Raw genomic sequence first — 13302 nt, 5'->3', positions numbered from 1 at the left:
TCTACTTGGCATGGTTGTTTTACAAGATGGAGTCACAAAACAATATGGAGTCACTTTGGCTGGACTATCACACAAGGAGTTGAACCCAGTCCCATCTGCCTGACCCAGCCACCCTTACACACCCGATCCTGTTTGTCATGACATCCTACATTTGTGTGCTGTCTCACAGCACAAATGAACCTAGAGTCCAAAATGAGCAGCTCAAAGAGAGGTGAGTGCTTTATCACCAGGGCTCTGGGAAGACTAAGAGCCATCAAAACCCTTCCAGTGTTCAAGGGGTTTGGAGAAACCAGAATATCTTCAAGTCCCTTTTTAGTCATGATAACTCTTAAAAGATCAAATGATGACAGATCTCATTTTGCAGGTCTTTGGCTTTATTTGAATCTAGAGTCCAGGAGCAGTGCAGAACAAATGCTGCTCAGAACCTTCCTCCCGCCACGTGTGCATGGCCCACTGTTTGGGGGACAGATGAGCTGGTGTGCATGGCCCAGACTCTGCTACCAGTTCCAAGAGTGAGCTGCAGTCTGCTTACACATCCAAGTGGGTTCCAGTTCACTATGTGTGGAGAGTTATTCAAGCCATAATTAAAACGCGTTCACAGGCAGCTTTAGAACACCGCAAATGAAGAGAGGGGGGACCTCGTTCTCATCCTTGGATGGGAACCTAAGGCTAAGGTCGCTGCACAACCCCAACAGCCCAGTGCTCAGCGGAGCAAAGTGTTAGGGGAAGGTCTGTCAGTTATGTGCAACCCCCGCCCCACCAGAGCTTTTATTCAGTTTAATTTTGAAATATTTGCAAGTGTTATCTACCTATATGATTCTACTATTTTGCTGAAAGAGAATTTGAATACCTTCAATGGGCACCAATAGTTTGAGGACAGACTACCTAGGTGGATGACAGGCAACGTTTGGTGAGACCCAGAGGCTCTGATCAAAGTACAGCATGGACATCTCCTGCAGGCACTGGGAGCCGGACACTGGGGCCTATCATATGCACAGATGCCCTTTCCCAGAGCATCCAGAGGCAGAGACCTGAGGTTTCTGGGTCTACATGAAGATCCTCAAGGAAGAGGCAGTGTTGAATGTCTGGGTGGCACTGAGGTCCCCTGAGAAGAGGTTTCCTTGCCTTGGCTCATGTTCAGTGCCTACGTAGAATGTTCCAGGCCACCTGTGTGCACCCGCACGTATTAAGCCACAGAGTAGCCACACATCATGACCAGATTTCAGTTTGATCCCTTGACTTCCTGGGGCTGAACCTCATTGTTCACCAAGCACCCAGGGCCATCTTTCTCCATCAGCACCTGGAGAATCCCAAGGTTTCATCAGAAAGCCAGGTAAATCCATCACAGAGGACGTCAGAAGACTAACCTTGAGATTCCGTTCATTTCTGACTATTTATGGACCAGCCATGAAACACAATAGCTTCTTCCTGTGCCCATCAAGCCTGAATCCCATTCTAGAGATCCAGGTCCCTATGTATGTCTCTATGAAGACACATGTCCTGAAGGTCCTATCCTCGGGGGGCTTCCCTCCAATGGAGGCCCCTGCTGCACTTTCCTTTCCCATCCACACCTCAGGCAGTGTCTGAAATGGTGGGATCTGTGTTCCATCTAAGGTGACCCTACATCCTGGTTATACCTCCAATTGCCTAGAAGTATGCTTTTAAAACACACACAACTAGACAGCTGTTGGACACGAGCAGTGAATGAACTTGTAGCCACAACAATGACAGGGAAAACTACAGAACACAAGGACCTTTGGCTGCCTAAAGTCCCTCACTATTGCTGTGAGATCGGCACAGTGTTGAGAACATCTCCCTGGGTGGATGGAACCCTGGGCATCATAGCTCTCCAGAGGGGCAGGTTACAGCTCTATGCTCAACTGGCTCAGCCTGGCAGTGTGAAGCAGCAGGTCCCTCAGGGCTGACATTGAGATGCGGTTTCCATGGAAGCTCAAAACCCTGAGCTGGGAGCAGCAGCTCAGAACAGGCAGGAGGGCCTGGAGCTGGGAGTCAGTGATCCTGCACGTTTCCAAGTCCAGGCTCTTCAGGGTTGGTGCAACAGTCTCCAGCAGAATTTTGAGGTACTCTGGACTCAAATTGGTCAGTTTGATGCCCCTCAGTTCCAGGTGTCTGAGCTTTCTGGTGTTTGGAAATCAGGAAAGATAATTCCAGTCAGAATCTGACATCCGGCAGTTGGTTATTGAGTGAGTCTACAGGGGGTTCTTCAGGTTTCCTAAGGAGAAACCAGACAGTTAGTTCTGAGGAGCAGTGTCAAAAGGCAATTCTGCCTTTTGCAGAATCTGGTCATTCACATGACCCCCATGTCAGGGCGAGGTTCACCATCACTCCTGTGAACAGATGGGTGCACATCTCTATGGCTCCCTTCCTCACTGCAAAGCAGAAGGGCACAGCTCTGGCCACAGAAGTTTTAGGGGGAGTCATCTACAAAGGATAAACCCAAGCAAGATGAAGGAAACCCACTGGAATTGTCCACCTGTGAGGCTCACACCCTTACCCTCCATCCCTGCTCCTCACCCTCAACCCCAGAATCACCACCCGAGGCTCAGAGCAGCCTTCCCCAGGGGGGCATTAGAAGCAGCTCCTCTGCTCCCCACTGGAGAGCACAGAGCTCCCCTATTGCAAGGTGCAGGTGAGGGGGCTTCCCTCCTCCAGTGCCCTCTCCTCTACCCCGTCTCCCACCACCTTCACTGGATAGGCCTCCCAGAAAAGGAACCTCACCCACCTCACTAGCTCCTGTCCCCTGTCCTCCTGTGGCTGCCACACAGTAGGTGCCCTTTCATATTTACTGATACTGGCCTGCAGAGGATGCTCTCCCCCCACCCCTTACTCACCTCAGCACCTGCTCCAGGTGGCCCTCATGAAGGAGGACAGCATCCACACAGAACTTCCACAGGCAGTCCATCCTGAGGAACTTCGAGGTGAGCTGGGCGAGCAGCAGCTCCTACTCCTCTGGGGAGGTGTGGGCAGGCACGCGGACCTGGGAGACAAGCAGCATCCTCAGGTTCCTCATCTGGCCCAAGAAAGGAGCACAAGCAGCCAAGGTGGAGGGGGCCCAGGTGCAGTGCACTCCCACCTTCTGGACAGAGTCCAGCTGCAGTAGTCTCAGGACCTTCCTGGTGTGGCGGGTGGGTTTCCCAAAGATCTTCAGCCTACTGCAACACAGGTGTACCATGTCCCTTCTCTGTGTGACCCACAGGAACAAGTGGGCCTGGAATTTGTCCAGGGGCCTTACTGTGAAGCACAATTCTATGACTACATTCAAAGGCGGCTTAGCTGCCATTGCTGGAGCATGTTTCAATTTTCGATTCTTCTTCATGGCCTCTGGTGAGCAGGCATCGACCACGGCTCCAGACCACATCCTCCAGAAGTTGTGGCGAACATTCCGCAAATCCAGAACCTGTAGTTTCCACCTCCTGCGGGGAGGACAGCAGAGTCTCAGCCCTGAGGCCCCTTCCTTCCCCTCTAAGCTGCTGCTCCGTGCTCCACCTCTTCCTTCTGTCTTACTTTTCTCCACCCACTTCCCTCCAATTGTGCCTGGCCCCCACCTGTACCAGCTGAGTTAGAAGCAGGGGCAGCCTCCTTCATGGGTCACCACAGCTGCCACAAGCACCTCCACATCCAGAAGCCCCTCCCAGATGGGGCTCAGCATGGCCAAGGTCTCTCCACCCCTCNTTAAAATGAAAAACACTTCTTAAAATATTAATTACATGTGTCTGTGAAGTTTTATTCTCTGGAGCAACTAACTGGACAAATGAAATTTGTACATCTCCATCACGTTCCCCTTCTCTGAACTCTCAAGAACTCTGGCGAGGGAGGCCAGCAGGACACTTCAGGGGTCATAGAATAGGTTAGAGATGGTGCATACATACATATATAGATAGGGAATACATGTTGGTTTTTGTTTGCAGCTGAGGTGTAGTTTAGTTGGCCTCTAAATGAAAGCCCTTCCTGTGTCAAGCAATTCCCCACCCAACATGGGAGTCTCCAAGTGAGGCAGGGTCCACCATCACTTGATAGGAATGAAAACGTCAATTGTATTTTTCTGCCTCCTGATGTGGTTTGGGGTTAATGCCTAAGGTGTGGCCTGTGCCCCAATTGTGCTGTCACCTGGCAGCAGGTCCTAATCAGGGTGTCTGTGGGGGGTCCAAGCTGTGGTCCAGGCTGGCTGTCAGGATGGCCTTAACCTAAGAATGGCCTCAGCCTAAGTAATTCCAGGCACAACCTCCAGAGCCCTCTAGTATGAATCAGGCACAGCTGATAAAGACAAGTCTCTTTTCACAACCCAGTTAAAACTCAGAGTGAAGTCATGGTCATTTGCCTTCACCCTGATGGGAGTCAGAGGTGAGAGGTCAGGACAGAAACTGTCGAACCAGAGGTCATGACCTCAGAATGTAAGATGTCACTAAGAAACAAGGTAATAGCGATAGGGACTGAAAGGGTGAGCAGAGCCCCAACATTTAGTAGAAATGATGGAGCAAGTGAACAGACATTCAGCCAGCTGCACTCATGGCCACATGCTGGAGACCCCGATGAGGTCCAGTGCTGATGTCCCACCTCTTCTCATCATCTGCCTGATCCTCTGCATCGTCCTCACCACTCTCAGACTCTACAGCCCCATCTCGACCCTGGTGAGAATGGCGACTTCCTCTTAAGACTGTCTCCTCAACCAGCTGTCACATCCAGCCCAGGAGAATCCTCCATTGGTTCCTGACCTGATCACTGCCGTCTGAGCGAGTGAGCATCTGCTGGACGTCAACCCTAAGACTTGACACTCTAAACCTGGCACTTGAGCTGAGCATGCAGAGGGAATGTCTGTAATGAGTCTGATATGATTAAGTGTTTGCTGTGCTCAGAGTTAACTCAGAATTTTTAGTTTTGAATTGATTATTTGTATTGCAGTGCCCAGCATTAAGGATTATCCTTTTCTTGATTAAGAACCTATACATTGAAGTTGTATTGAGTGATTTGAGTGAATAAAGCATTGAAAAAAGCATTAGTGTGTGAATATGACTTATTTCTCCCCTCCACTGCAGGTGTCACACCTTTGCCCATCCCAACACTAGCCAGCTTCCCTTGGTCCCTGCCCACTTTCAAAGCATTGTCCCAACAGTAAACTTGTGGGCTTTGCAACATGCTTACAGTTGTTCTCTCTGCTTAAATGTACCTGGGTTAGGTTTTTGATACTAAGAACCATGGTTGCAAGTCACAGTGGCACATGCCTGTAATCCCAGTGGCTCAGGAGGCTGAGATAGGAGGATCAGGGGTTCAAACCCAGCCTCAGCAATGGCAAGGCACTAAGCTCATCAGGGAGACCCTGTCTCTAAAATATATACACCATAGTGCTGGGATGTGCATCTATGGTCAAGTGCCCCTGAGTTCAATCCCTAGTACCCACCAGAAAACCAATGATTATTGATGTGTGAAAATGTGTAGGGTTCAAGTGACATAGAGAGTAAACACATATGTGAAAATTATACTCCCTAGCCCAAGGCCAAGACAGTCTTCACTCAGTATCCACAATGAATTGATTCCAGGACCCCCCCACACCCCATTTGTATACCAAAATCTGCACATGTTCAAGGTCAGGTGTAAATGATGCAGTGTTTGCATATAACCTATGCACATCTTCCTGTGTGCTTTAAACCATCACGAGGTTCCTTATAACATTTAATACAATGGGAACATTACATAGCGGTTTACACTGTGCTGTGTAGAGAATAATTACATGAAAAAAGTCTCTACACATTCAGCACAGATGCACTTATTTTGAACCATGTTCAATCCAAGGCCTACAGCCTCAGAGCCCAGATGAGAGATGCAGTAGCACAGAAATGTGAGCAGAGGCAGAAGCAAACAGAGACATCAGTTACAGAAGATGACCACAGAACTAGGAAGAGCAGCCTTGAGAATTAGAAGCACCACGGCCCTGCCATCTGCTTGGTGTTGGCACAAAGAGACGCCTAGGCTAATATGTTTTTCTGATTACATTCTGCTTTGTTCTAAAGCCAAATAACAAGGGTTAACTCTCAATCTGATAGTTTTTTAATAAAAAACCTACAAGGCTTTTGTTTGTCTGTTTTGTGTAGGGGCACCGGAGTACTGTCCGTCTACATGTATTGCTGTGTCTACATATATTTAGTACTAAAAATTGACATATGGGCTCATAAATTAAAATTTAAGAAATGGATCCAAATACCTTTGCTTCATATGATTTAAAAGGTTCAATCGAAATTGGGTAAATAAATAAAGGTAAAAATGTCTTTAAAGTTACTAATGCAACTTAAACAAGTTACAGATTTTTTTCTAGGTGGTCAAACGGTTGTTAATAAAATGTTAATGTCTATAAAGTGTCTAATATCCATTATCTCTAGGATTTTTCTTCCAAGGGAAAAAATAACAAATTGTATTCAATGCACTTGTCTTATACCCTTTTTTAATAAAATGTAAATTAAATCTGACCTATATGAAATTAATCATGCATGTGATTGTTAGAGACATCTGATTGGTTTACAAAGTTTAACTGTTAACTGTTAAATGTAATATCAAATAATCTTAAATCCTTAAATTCCATAAGGCAAAATATTTAAGCACTGTTGGTGTTTTCATATATAGGTAAATTTAAAAAAATTAAAATTACTTTATGTTATCACAAAAACAAGGTTACTAAAAGTTAAAAGTCCCAGCGGGTATAATTCTATATACAAAAAGTCAAGAGGTTTCAACTGCATTTCAATTAGAGTACTGTAAATATATTTCCTCTTATTAAAATGGATTAATTTATCTAAATTCAGAAATTGATAAGAGTTATTTTAAGGTATAAACAAAAAGAGGGATGTATGTATTAAAAATTATTAAAATGTTCTAAATATAAAAATATATTTAGTAAAAAACATGTTTCCAGGTAAAAATGTCTTTGTGTGGTAAAATATAATTATAATACATCTAAGTAAACAATAGGGTCTAAGTAAGTAATATAAACATCTATAAATAAAGGATAAATATTACAATGTTTCTTTATAACTAAGTTGTTTATATATGTAAGAGCAAATATTAATGTGCTGTTATAAATAAAAGTTTGATTTACATATTAAAATGAAAAACACTTCTTAAAATATTAATTACATGTGTCTGTGAAGTTTTATTCTCTGGAGCAACTAACTGGACAAATGAAATTTGTACATCTCTGGTGAAACAGCAACTGATATTTTAGAACATTGTTCCACCTTACAGAATCTAAAACTTGGTTAATATAAATACATCAATAAAATTATAGTGCACTGCTCTTGTTTTCATTCTCAATGTGCTTGCTTACATTGGCTAGACTCCCAAATCTCCCTTTTGTGGTTTTTGGCTTAAATATGAGGCATCACTGAATGTGGTGTGCTACTCTGACCATCTCGCTTTTAGAGAGTAGAGTGTCTGCTGCTGGCCACCAAAAAAGGCTTAATTGGAATGGCAATGTGTGGTCTGAGAGTTATTTGAGGGCTCGGTATTGGTATAACATTCATCCAGAGGAATTTTGCAGTCTGACGCTATTATTCTCCTTTAAGTTATGGCACTTGCTCCCTGGTGCAATGTAATCTCTTGAGGGTTTTAAATGCTCTATGGCCAGGTACTGAGGTGCACACTTACAATCCCAGTAACTTGGAAGGCTGAGGCAGGAGGATCGGATATTCCAAGCCAGCCTGGGCAATATAGTCAGACCCTGTCTCAAGTAAAAACATAAAATGTGTTGGGGGTGTAGCTCAGTAGCAAAGTGTCCCAAGTGGCCTTAAACCTGAGATCCTCCTGTCTTGGCCTCCACAGTCACTGGGATTACAGGTATGTGCAACCACACCCAGCGCTCCTTATTATTATTATTATTATTTATTTATTTATTTAAAAGGGATTGAGCCTGCTATAAAGGATTGAGACTGGGGTATTCGCCAATGAGCTACATCCCCAGCCTTGCTATGAGGAATAGAATATGAATATGCCAGAGTGCTGCTGAACTGGGCCCTGGAGAGGAGCCTAACACCTGGCAGGCTGTGCTTCCTGCCCTTTGGGAGCCACTATCATGTAGGAAGCTCAGCCCTCCTGAGACCACCAGGCTGAAAAGTGCACCCAACAGGGGGAGGCCCTGATGAGCAACAGGCCACATTCAGAGAAGACCAGAGGGCACTGTGGTACATAGCTGTAATCCCAGCAACTCAGGAGGCTGAGGCAGGAGGATCACAGGTTGCAGGCCAGCCTTAGCAACTTGAAACCCTGTTTCAAAATAAAAAAAATAAGGACTGGGATGTAGCTCAGTCATAACACTATATATTAAGCACCTGTGTAGCTAGGCAGGGGGGTCAGGTAGGATCCACATGGATGAAGATGGCAGGTGAGTCCCTGTCTCTGGGGCTGGCCATCCATAAGAAGCAAGAATGTGCAATGTGGCCAGCTGTGATCCATTCCTTCTATGGAACAACCATGGTGTGGACGATGGGGTGTTCGGAGAGGGCCTCAGAAGTGATGCCATCTGAGACCTGGAGGAGGAGTCAGTCTAGTATTGGGGAGTAGGGGGCATATGGGGACAGCAGAGAGCCCACTGCCTGCCCCTTCCACAGCCAGAGCCAGTCATCACAGCAGTTGAACCCCTGCTCCAGCAGCTGCTCCTGCCTGGCAAGTAGCAGATTTTCACCCCAAGAGGGAGAGAGAGCCAGTCTGCTTGAAGCAGAGTGACCTCGGGAACATGCTGTGGCTGCAGAAGGTGACAGCATTTTGATCTTTCTGGACACTCCTCCCAAATGGCGGCCTGGCCACAATTCTACAGATCTGGGCCCCTTTGGAACACTCGTCCACTCCTTCTGGAAGCTGCAGATGCTTGGAGCAAGGAGAGAGTTATTTGATGGCAAAAAGAACAGTCGAGAAATGGTTTGGTTAAATCCACAGGAATGGGGTCCAGGAGTGTCCTGCTTTATTGATCACACTGGGCAGATTGTCCGCAAATGACCAAATAAAAAAATCCATTTTGAGCCGCCACCAAACAGAAAACAATCCTAGTCTTGAGTCCTGTTCCTCAATTATGCCAGAAGGTAGCCTTGAACCTCCAGTGGTGTCTGAATTAGGCAACTGGAAGTCCTTTTAAATAGCCTGGTGACATGGTGCAGACTAAAATTCTGAAGTACCTGCGGTTTCTGTCCTCTGACCTTGGCTATGGTTGTCTGATCTTTCTGAGTTAACCTCCCCATTCACTTCCCTGAAAATCTGCAGGCAGACCAGGCTTCCAGGACTGCTGTCTGTCTTGGTAGCTCAGACTTGGTTCTTGGCCCTGAGCAGAGGCACAGAAAAAAAGCAGGGCTTCAAACCCAGCAAGGCAGGTATGGCAGTTATGTCCCATGCTTCCAAAGGATTTCAAATTAGCAGCCGGGTGTGGTAGCACACACCAGTGGTCCCAGCAGCTTGGGAGACTGGGGCAGGAGGATCAAGTTCAAGGCCAGCCTCAGCAACTTAACTATGGCCTATACAACTTGGAACCTGTCTTAAAAAGAGTTGGGGATGTGGCCTTTTTGAGCACTCTTTGATTCAATACCCCCCCACACACACAAAATCATCATATTAGTGAAAATTTAGTACATTTTTATTATGGAATAATAGATCCAAAAACCAAGTAGCATAGTAAAATGAAGGCCATTATACCTCTCTCCTGAAGGCCAACCCTATCCCATTTTTCAGGGGTACTGGGGATTGAAGCCAGGGCATTTGCCCAGAGCTACATCCCAGCCCTTATTTTGAGACGGTCATCCTGAGTTGTCAAGACTGGACTCAAACTTGAAGACATATGCACACATGAACCCCATCAGAAATTTATAAGAAACATTTCTTGAGGTTCTGGAGGTCAAACTCACAGCCTCATGCCTGCAGGGCACACTCTACCTGAGCCTCACCCCCAGCCCAAAGAAGCTAATGTGTTGTGCATGTCAACAATCCCCTGCCTACCAAATTGCCACTGGGTTTCAGGCAATAAAATCTGTATGCTTGAAGTGAAGAATACAATTGTAAAAATAAATCTGGATGTCGTGGACAGGCCTGATGTCCTTCACCAGCTGCATCAGCTCCTTCTGAACCTGGTCAAATTTCATGGGGTTGATCTCAGTCCAAAAACCCCAGAGGATTTCATCAAAGCTCTCCAGAGGGGCAGGGTACTTCACTTGTTCCAGCAGCAGGCTAGCGGTGTAGCTCAGCAGGTTCTTAAGAGCAGTCAGGGGGATTTGGTTTCCACAGAAACTGAAGATTTTGAGCTGGGAACAGTGACCCAGGGCTGAATAGATGGCATTTAGCTCGGACTCTGTTATCTCACAAAACTCTAAGACCAGGGTCTCAAGAGTGTGTGCGTCCTTCTCCAGCAGGACCTGGAGGGGCTCAGGACTCATCTTTCATGGAAAAAGAGCTGAGATCCAGACACTTCAGTTGATCAGTGCTCAGACACATGGACAGATGCTTTAAATCCTTCTCCTTGAGTGGACAACCTCTCAGCGAGAGTGTTTTCAAGGGGGTCTGACTCCTGGAGAGAAAGCAAAGAGTTACTTCTGGAGAATGAAGGCACCAAGTGGATATAGTGGGAAATGGTATATGAAAACTGTCTAATCCCAAACCCAAGGTCACCCTGTCCTTCTGATGATGGTGGACCCCCAGGACACTGCGGGTTGCAGAATCTGCTTGTACACATCACCGAATTTCAGGGTGAGCCTTTCACCACCACTTGAGTGACCAGGTGGGTCCATCATCTCTAAGCCCCCCCCCTTACTGCCAAGCTGAAGGCCACAGCTCTGACCTCAGGAGGTCAGGGGGAGTCATGTATGAAGGACAAATCCAGACAAGATGAAATAAACCCACCGGGGTTGTCCACCTGTGGGGCTCACACCCTGTACCCTCCATCCCTGCTCCTCACCCTCAACTCCAGAATCACCACCTGAGGCTCACAGCAGCCTTCCCCAGGGGGGCATTAGAGGCAGCTCCTCTGCTCCCCGCTGGAGAGCACAGAGCTTCCCTGTTGCAAGGTGCAGGTGAGGGGGCTTCCCTCCTCCAGCGTCCTCTCCTCTACCCATCTCTCACCTCCTTCGCTGGACAGGCCTTCCAGGGAAGGAACCTCACCCACCCTCACTAGCTCCTATCTCCCCCCAAGCTGGCTTCCAGGCAGAGTTATGCTTCCCAGACCATGGACCCTGGTTTAGCCCTTTGCTCTAACACAGGTTAGGAGATGGAGCTTCAGATACAAAAGGAACAGATGAGGGGTTATTTACCTTCAAGTGTCTTGTTCACCATGAGAGTATCAGTGGCTGGCACACAGTAGGTGCCCTTTCAGATTTACTGATACTGGTCTGCAGAGGATCCTTACCCCCCTTACTCACCCCAGTACCTGCTCCAAGTGGCTCTCGAGGAAGAGGACAGCATCCACACAAAACTTCCACAGGCACTGCATCCTGAGGAACTGTGAGGTGATCTGGGTGAGCAGCCACTCCTGCTCCTCTGGGGAGATGTGGGCAGGCACACGGAACTGGGAGACCTCAGCTTCCTCAGGTTCCTCATCTGGCCCAAGAAAGGAGCACAAGCAGCCAAGGTGGAGGGCACCCAGGTGCAGTGCACTTCCACCTTCTGGACAGTTTCCAGCTGCAGCAGTCTCAGGGCCTTTCTGGTGTGGCCGATGGGTTTCAGGTGCAGCCTGTCCCTCCTCTGTGTGACCCAAGGGAACAAGTGGGTCAGGAATTCATCCAGGGGCCTTTTTGTGAGGCTCAAGTCTATGAAAACCTTCAAGGGTGGCTTAGCTGCCATTGCTGGACCATGTTTCAATGTTCGATTTTTCTTCATGAACTCTGGTGAGCGGGCATCGACCATGGCTCTAGATCCAGGACCACGTTCTCCAGAAGTTGTGGTGAACATACTGCAAATCCAGACTTGCAGTTTCCACCTCCTGCAGAAAGGACAGCAGAGTCTCAACCCTGAGGCCCCTTCCTTCCCCTCTCAGCTGCTGCCCCCTGCCCCACCTCTTTCTTCTGTCTTGCTTTTCTCCACCCACTTCCCTCCAATACAGGCTGCTGACCTGACCTGTAGCAGCTGAGGGAGGGGCAGATTCAGCCCTCTTCAGGGATCACCGCAGCTGCCACAAGCACCCTCCACATCTGGGTCACGTTCCCAGATGGGGCTCAGCATGGGCAAGGCCTCTCCAAAACCTCTCTGGTGGCACTCTTCAGCACCCAGTCTCTCCACCCACAGCCATCACTTCCTTGGTCCCCGGGGTGCTTCCAGGTCACCTGGGTCCCGCTCACCTGGGGTGATCCTGCTGGGCAAGCAGCATGTCCAGCCCATCCAGTGCCACTTGGAGCATCTCCAGCTGTGGCTTTCTCATCAGGGCCCCCAGGGGCAGGCAGGTAAAGGGCCAGGCCTGCACCATTTTCTTCAGCACCTCAGTGTGTCCCCTGCTGAAGGCCTCCACAAAGAGTGGTGGGAAGAGCTCTATGGGCAGGTCCTCCAGATCCAGGATGGCCCTGGACTTGTTGCTCAGCAGGCTGCTCCCTGACAGCTCCAGCAGTGTGGGTGGGGACTGGGTGCTCATCCTGGGGAGTCTGAAAGAAGAAGGAACCTGAAAAATGGTCCAGGGAAAAGGCCACTATCTCATACATGTGCAGCCACTGGTAAGGGGGTACTGGGGAGTCTAAAAGCTCACATCACCCGTAATGGGGGAAAGCCTTTGATTATTATTTTGTCCTTATAAATTGGTAAGTGAAGTGTCATAACGCAGTAGGCTCCTCAGTTTCAAAAACTACCATGGCTGGGAAAGGACTAGCCCTCAAATGGATAATGTTACTTATAATTTTAAAAAATTAAATATGCAATTATAAAGTATGTACCCATATTATAAAAGATTGGAAATTACAGCAGAGTCACAAGGATATCTGTTACCCATGTGAGATTCTGCCATCTTATGGGGAGTGAAGAGACAAAATGAATTAGAATACAGTCTGTGAATTGTTACATAATATGGTTTTAGGTTTCTGTTTAATATGTTTAAACAAATTATAAAATTACAAAACACATAGGCCATAAAGTATCATGTTTTGGAGGGATAGTATTGGGGATTGAACTCAGGGCATTCAACCACTGAGCCATTTCTTCAACCCTATTTTGCATTTAGTTGGAGACATGGTCTCACTGAGTTGTTTAGCACCTGGTGTTGATGTGGCTGACTTTGATCACTAATCCTTCTGCTTCCTCAACCTCCTAAATTGCTGGGATTATAGGCATGTGCCACCAAGCACA

At 47.4% G+C, this 13302-nt stretch overlaps 1 pseudogene; it reads right to left on the bottom strand.

The window, feature by feature from the left end:
- Positions 1-473: 473 nt before the first annotated feature.
- Positions 474-12598, bottom strand: LOC107133759 (annotated as a pseudogene).
- Positions 12599-13302: the final 704 nt, after the last annotated feature.

The sequence above is a fragment of the Marmota marmota genome, unplaced genomic scaffold, assembly GCF_001458135.2.
Source record: "Marmota marmota marmota unplaced genomic scaffold, marMar, whole genome shotgun sequence".
In the NCBI taxonomy this organism is placed as follows: domain Eukaryota; kingdom Metazoa; phylum Chordata; class Mammalia; order Rodentia; family Sciuridae; genus Marmota; species Marmota marmota.
Note: the sequence above shows the minus strand (reverse complement) of the source record. Positions and strands in the feature narration are given on the sequence as shown.